Raw genomic sequence first — 7,878 nt, 5'->3', positions numbered from 1 at the left:
TCCATTGAAGCCATTTCAACTTCATTGTTTAAAAATCACGTTTAAATCACGTTATCTCAGTGAGTATTGATGCTGACTATCACAGCTGGAGTCGTGAGTTTGAATCCAGGGCGTGCTGAGTGACTCCAGCCAGGTCTCCTTAGCAACCAAATTGTCCCGGTTGCTAAGGAGAGTAGAGTCACATGGGGTAACCAAATTGGCCCGGTTGCTAGGGAGGGTAGAGTCACATGGGGTAACAAAATTGGCCCGGTTGCTAGGGAGAGTAGAGTCACATGGGGTAACCAAATTGGCCCGGTTGCTAGGGAGGGTAGAGTCACATGGGGTAACCAAATTGGCCCGGTTGCTAGGGAGGGTAGAGTCACATGGGGTAACCAAATTGGCCCGGTTGCTAGGGAGGGTAGAGTCACATGGGGTAACCAAATTGGCCCGGTTGCTAGGGAGGGTAGAGTCAAATGGGGTAACCAAATTGGCCCGTTGCTAGGGAGGGTAGTCACATGGGGTAACCAAATTGGCCCAGTTGCTAGGGAGGGTAGAGTCACATGGGGTAACCTCCTCGTGGTCGCTATAATGTGGTTCTCGCTCTCGGTGGGGCGTGTGGTGAGTTGTGTGTGGATGCCGCAGAGAATAGAGTGAAGCCTCCACACGCTACATCTCCATGATAATGCGCTCAACAAGTCACGTGATAAGATGCGCGGATTGACTGTCTCAGACACGGAGGCAACTGAGATTCGTCCTCCGCCACCCGGATTGAAGTGAGTCACTACACCACCACAAGGACTTAAGAGCACTTTGGGAATTGGCTGTTACAAATTGGGGAGAAAAAGGGAGGAAATAAAGAGCGCAACAGTCTGATTCAGGAGTAAAAATCACATTAATGTATCCCATAAAGGAATTGATTTTCAACGATAACTTCAGACTGACCGCGAGCTCCGAGGTTGTTCATCGATGCTTCCATTGAAGTCATCCGTCTGCGTTATTTCAACTTCACCGTTTAAAAATCACGTTTGATCGTGTAATTGATGGTAAACAACTACATTACCCATGATCCAACAGAGAAAATGGATTGACCGCGCACTCCCATGACGCTGTGAATGACTCACTTCACCCTTAAACCACTTATATATTTGTACATATCGGAATATTTTGAAATAAAAGTCAAATATATTGTAATTCACTAATAATTGTATAGCTCAGAATATTTGTGTATTTTTGATGGTTTTGTGTCGTGCTTTTGTTTAATTGGTCAAATGCAACACAAGTCTATGGGCTTTCTGCCAGCACGTCCTGCACACACACTGACATCTCTGTAAACAATAGGACTGGTCTACTGGGCAAACGGACACAACGATCGTCACAAGATCGATAAAATGGCTACAAACGCCTGACATACATGTGGCTTTCGCTGGAAACACTGATCGACTTTATGCATTCCTGTGCTGTTTACCTGCCATACATCACCGCTCCGTTTCCTAGCGTTTGTCCCGTGTAGGTGATGTCCGCATATATATATATTTTATACGCCGCATGCCCTTCCTGACGCAACCAGTAGCTGCCCCTTCTCACACGGGGCAATTTTAGAGTCTCCAATTCACTTAACCTGCATGTTTTTGGAATTGTGGGGGAAACCGGAGCACCCGCAAACTCCACACAGAAAGGCCCTAGTTGAGCTGGGACTCGAACCCACAACCTTCTTGCTGTGAGGCGACAGTGCCAACCACTGAGCCACCGTGCCACCCCCTCTTCCTACATCACCAAATTGATTAAAAGGGCAGAATATAACAGAAGTGATGAGACATATCAATGTTTGCCCGTTTACTTCCACTAGAAGTGTCTCACTGGAACACATTTGTGCTATTATTGAAAGGAGGGACGAGTCGCTAACGGCTGCTGTTACGGTGTGATTGGATGCGGCGCGGGCAACATACGGAGAACATCAGACTCGTCGTTTATGCCCGCTGGTGACTAACACATGCATGCTCGTGTCCTGCATCCTCAAACATACAGATACTGCTGAGAACATGAAGAACAGCTCAACAAAAACACATTCATGTACTACTCATTTACCTTCATGCTGCTCCAAACCTGTATGACTTCCTCCACAGAACACAGAATGTTCAAGCTGCTCTTTCCCATACAGTAAAAGAGGAGTTATTTATACGGCCAAGCTCTAAAAAGGACAAAGTGTTACAAAACTGTGCATTTGTGTCTGTTCCTCCGGAGTCTTTGACCTCAGAAGTATTGGGATGTCGCACACAAGACGTACTTTATGATACTCATGTCATTTTCAGAGCAACAAAAACAGACATCAACTTTGTTTCGGTTGGGATGTGTTTTATATAAATAATACTTAAAAAATATTTAATCAGGGGGAAAAGAAGAAACAACAAACCAAATGTGGGAAAACAAACTCAAACATTCTGCAGCCGTCAGTCGGTCTCGCCAAGCGCGACACGGCTTGCAGTGAAATCATCATTTCCACCATAACTGAATCATTTATGTAAGTATTTTACATAAACACAATCTGCATCTTAAACTGCAGTTAATTACTGTAAATTAAAAGATGATCTAAATGTGCATCATCAGTCGCTACAGACAAAACCAACATCCACACGTCTTTGGTGCGACCGGCCCTGAACAGGACGAGACCGTAAGGAGACCAACCGAATGTATGATGCCGGAGAACAACGGGAGAGAGGAGGATTGTGGGAAATACCATGTCCAGTCTTGAAGAGCATCCTCAGGTGAGTGTCCACTGTCACTGTCTTACAGTTCATCGGCATGACAGAAAGGTGTGTTCAGTGTATTAACAGCAAGGAAACAACAGACCTGCAAACAGACAACCAGGAAATCAACACAACGTCATTACTTCAACACCACAGCTGTGCTACAACAAGTTCCAACATGACAAATATAATGTGTCATAGTGTCCAAAAACATCTCCAAACAAATAAAAGATAATAATTGTACATAAGAACTAATTACACATGCAAACACAACAATGACTAAAGGTTTGCATAGCATGCAGACATGATTTTAGTCATGAGATTTCACAGAATGAGTTTCATTCTGTGTCATTTGAGTCATCATTGAGTCTGTGTCGTGTATTTGGCGCCATCTCCTGGTGGTCATATGTAACATTGTGCTTCATGTGGATTATCTAATGATCTATACATCTGATTATCTTGTGTGTGGACTCGTTTGAAAGATAATCACAGACTCTAATTAATCATATGCGATATTTTTAACTATTTATTTCTGTGAAGTTATAAACAAACGCGGCATAAAAGCAACACCAACATAATTGTCAAAGACATATATTTAGCTGTTACTCACTATATTTTCATCTGTGGGTAAAACAAATAATCTGGTTGTATTTTACTCTTAAGATCTTTCCAACAACATATGACACATGAAGATTTGATGAGATTACCGATTTCAATAATACGTGCAGTACAAATACCTCATTTGTTTATGATCAAAATGTAACACTTCTGATTTATCTGTAAATTTTAAAGCACTTGTTCAGTTTTGGTCATAATGTCACATGCATTATAAAGTAGAGCTTCTAAACTTTCAAATGACACCTATTTTGTGTTGGTCAAAACTGCAGTTGTTAATATTTTGATAATTTTGTTCTTGCGGACACATGTGAGTTTAAAGGGTTAACTAATGGCACTTTTCCGCTGCACGTTACGGCTCGACTCGCTTCACTGTTCTGAGTTTGCATTTCCACTGCAGTTTAGTACCGCCTCAATGTGGGCGGGATTATAGGCTGATCGTCATAGTTACGCCGCCTCTACTGCCGTGACATCATCTTAAACACGCCACAAACTGACCATAAACAATAACACGAGCGCTAGCTGTTAGCCGCTAGCTCATTATGCTGCATAAAGCAGTTGTTGATGGTGATTTTACACGAGTGTAACAGTTCAATTGGTTGTTTTAGAAGCTTCCAGCAGCTGCTGAACTAAATAAAGTGAAGCTTATATAGAGCAGAATATAGAGTTAACGTAACGTCCCGTCCTCCATCATGGACTCAACAACACTCTCCGTCCCATTGCTCACCGGGCGGAAACACTTCCACTTCTCCTCGATGCTTCTGTCGCCACTTTTAAGTGTTTATTATCTTTTCCCTGCACTGTTGGGAGGGCCGGTGGCATCCGTGTGCGGCCGACAGCTGAGACACTTCCTGAAATGCTTTAATTTCTCATCGTTTCATTCGTCGCTATGAGAGGAACGTCTGCAACCCATTTATTGACCATGGCGTGGTTTTGCACACAGACATTTCTTTTTACAATTTGAAAGTCGCTTGCACAAACGATACTGCTATCGCTAATGCTAACTTTAAAACTAGCGGGTTGAGGTCACGTGTTGTAAATCCAGTGAGGCCGGGAGTGATGATTCTCTCCGACCAATCAGTGATCTGCAGGATTATGATGTCACATTTAGTATCGGCTCGCTTGGAGCCTCGACTGAGGTGGTGCTAAAGAAAGGATCAGGTACCAGATACTATCCACAGTGAAAAACCCCAAAAAAGCAAGTCGAGCTGTCCCGTGGAAAAGCCCCATTACTGTCTGTGTACTACTGTCATTTTAGAGTTGTTTTTTGGTCCCACTTTATATTAGGTGACTTTACCATGAACTAACATTAAAACACAAACAATACATTGTCTTTATTGTGTAACTACATGGTGTTCTGCACCACAGTCTGTTTAGAGTTTGGGGTTATATTAACAGTGTAACTTCAGATGTAATTAAGTGCAGGTACTTTAATATAATTACAACAACACGTGTGTACATAATAAACACATTGTAGTGAATGTTTGAGCGGATAAACACATCTAATATTAAATGGGTCTGTTTCTTTCTACAATATGTATTTTATGGCTGTGAAAGTTAACTTTAACCAAAAATCACCACACTTTTACAAAATCTTATATTATATCAGTTTAATTTGACTGATTGGAAATCAATAGATTAACAGTTATAGAGATACACAGTCAGCATATTTCAGATTGTTTTGGTTTAGTATATTATTGACGACATGTCTTTGTAATATCAATATAAAGTCTGATAAATGGAATATACAGCTGACTTTATATTTAAGGAGGGGGTCCTTCATAAGACAATCATAATATGTGGGGGTCCATGATGGAATTAATTAAATCGACAGTATTTGTGTCAATGTTAATTTCCACTCAAATACATTTTGACTCGTCCCTCGTTTTCTTTAATAAGCACAAATGTGTGTTCCAGTGACACACGTACAATGGAAGTCAATGGGGGCCATTATTACAGGGTTTAAAGTCAGAAATGTGATGTTTATAATTTTATAAAAGTATATGTATTATTTCAGCTGCACAGTTATTCTTGTACGGCCTTTTAAGGATAACAGTGTTACGTCGTCATGGCAACGGAGAGAAATTGTCTCTCTTCACACAGATGTGGTTATTAAGTGATTTAATGACAGTAAAATCATGTTAACACACATATTGTTCATGTCTTGAATATTTCTGAAACAGTATTTTAACTCAAGACTTTATAATCATTACACAATGTTTCATATTTCACATTTGTAATTTCTCCACTGCACTCATCGACACGGAAATCAAAGTGTAAATCGTTTTCATCCGTTTCATCCACTCAACACGACAGCACTCAGTGTGCTCTATTTAACCAGATTCATCTCGTCTCTCTGAACATGTGACAGGAATATAAACACCACATCTACACACAAACACACACATGCATACATTATTGTATTTGTCTGTAAACTCTTATTACCATTCCCGGGCTCTCTTTTTACTGACATTTTTGTGTATGTGTGTGTGAAGAGAGTGAGAGAGATGATGTGATGGGAGACTGAGTCATCACACACACACTGCGGCATCTCCTCAGTGTGAGGAACCCCACCCTGAACACACACACACACACACACTCATACAACGCGCGCGCACACACACACACACACACTGCGGCATCTCCTCAGTGTGAGGAACCCCACCCTGAACACACACACACACACACACACACTCATACAACGCGCGCACACACACACACACACACACACACACACACACACTGCGGCATCTCTTCAGTGTGAGGAACCCCACCCTGAACACACACACACACACACTCATACAACGCGCGCGCACACACACACACACACACTGCGGCATCTCCTCAGTGTGAGGAACCCCACCCTGAACACACACACTCATACAACGCGCGCGCACACACACACACACTGCGGCATCTCCTCAGTGTGAGGAACCCCACCCTGAACACACACACACACACACACACTCATACAACGCGCGCGCACACACATACACACAGCGGCATCTCCTCAGTGTGAGGAACCCCACCCTGAACACACACACACACACACACACTCAAACAACGCGCACACACACCCATACAACACACACTAATACAACGCGCACACACACTCGTACACGCACACACACTCGTACACACACACACACACTCATACAACGCGCACACACACACACTCTCTCATACAACGCGCGCACACACATACACCCTCATACAATGCGCACACACACACACACACACTCTCATACAACGCGCGCACACACACCCATACAACACACACTAATACAACGGGCACACACACACACACACACACACACACACACACACACTCATACAACGCGCACACACACCCATACAACACACACTCATACAACGCGCACACACACACTCTCTCATACAACGCGCACACACACACTCTCTCATACAACGCGCACACACACACTCTCTCATACAAGGCGCGCACACACACTCTCTCATACAAAGCGCACACACACACTCTCTCATACAACGCGCACACACACACACACTCATACAAGGCGCGCACGCACACATAGGGCTGGGGCGGTATGGATTTTTTCTAACCGCGGTTGAAAAGCAAGATATTCCCGCGGTATAGCGGTAAACCGCATTAAATACATTACATTGGATCAGAGAAGTCCCGACAGACTTTGGCGCACACATCAGAAGTAAGCTTTTGATAGACAGACTTTAAATATTGTCACCTACATCCGAAGAAAAAAACGAGCACAATTTTAAACAGTGAAATTTTCATCAAGCAGTAATTTGGCATGAACTAATCACTGTATAGATTTCCTTATTTAAGATTATTCTCAGATACATTCGCATTGAAGATGGGTCAGACATGATTTTGACCACTTTATTAAGTTTTGTTTTGTAGAAAGCCTTTCATTAACTTAAAATTTCGTTTTGTATAAATTGTATCTTAATTTGAATCACTGTTTCATTAACTAATTGCCTGGAATTAATAAATAAGAAGCAAATATAGCAGACATATATTCAGCAGCAGGGCGTGGAAGCGCCGATCGCGATCTCTTCTTGGCGTGAGCTCTCTCATAAATGAACCGAAACTTCGGCTAGGCCTACTGCCTCACAGACATGAGAAATAAACAGAAATCTTAAAATGCATTTTAAACAAAATTCAAAACAAAATGATAAAATTTTAGGCTACAGTAGCCTAGTAGTCAGGTTTGCCGATGTGCGTTACTATTTATTTATTTATTTTTTATCCCTGTAGCCAATCGGAAGCGGACTTCACTGCTGATATTCTGGGGATACAACATAGCCAATAGGCTATAGCCTACTAGGGACTTTAGCCTTTAAAATATCTTTGCTGCATTGGATCAGTCTCCTTTCTAGAACAGCCAAGAGCTTTCTAGCCTCGCGGCAGCAGCCTTGCATCGCTCGGACCTTAAAACAGTCAAGCGCCCGTGGATGCGGTTTGAAAATTTATCAAAAAGCGTTGAGTGCGGACAGATGAGTTTTGTGATGCGGTTGCGGATTAAATAATAATAGCCCATCC

The 7,878-nt window shown here is 42.5% G+C and overlaps 1 protein-coding gene across 1 annotated transcript in view; it reads right to left on the bottom strand.

Moving 5' to 3' along the window:
• Positions 1–2,320: 2,320 nt before the first annotated feature.
• LOC127649123 (serine/threonine-protein kinase STK11-like) overlaps positions 2,321–7,878 on the bottom strand; it is a 19,797-nt gene continuing 14,239 nt past the window's right edge. The window contains 1 exon segment of the mRNA XM_052134076.1: positions 2,321–2,826. The gene's annotated coding sequence lies outside the window, so the exon portion shown is untranslated.

This window comes from Xyrauchen texanus, chromosome 9 (genome assembly GCF_025860055.1).
Source record: "Xyrauchen texanus isolate HMW12.3.18 chromosome 9, RBS_HiC_50CHRs, whole genome shotgun sequence".
In the NCBI taxonomy this organism is placed as follows: domain Eukaryota; kingdom Metazoa; phylum Chordata; class Actinopteri; order Cypriniformes; family Catostomidae; genus Xyrauchen; species Xyrauchen texanus.
Note: the sequence above shows the minus strand (reverse complement) of the source record. Positions and strands in the feature narration are given on the sequence as shown.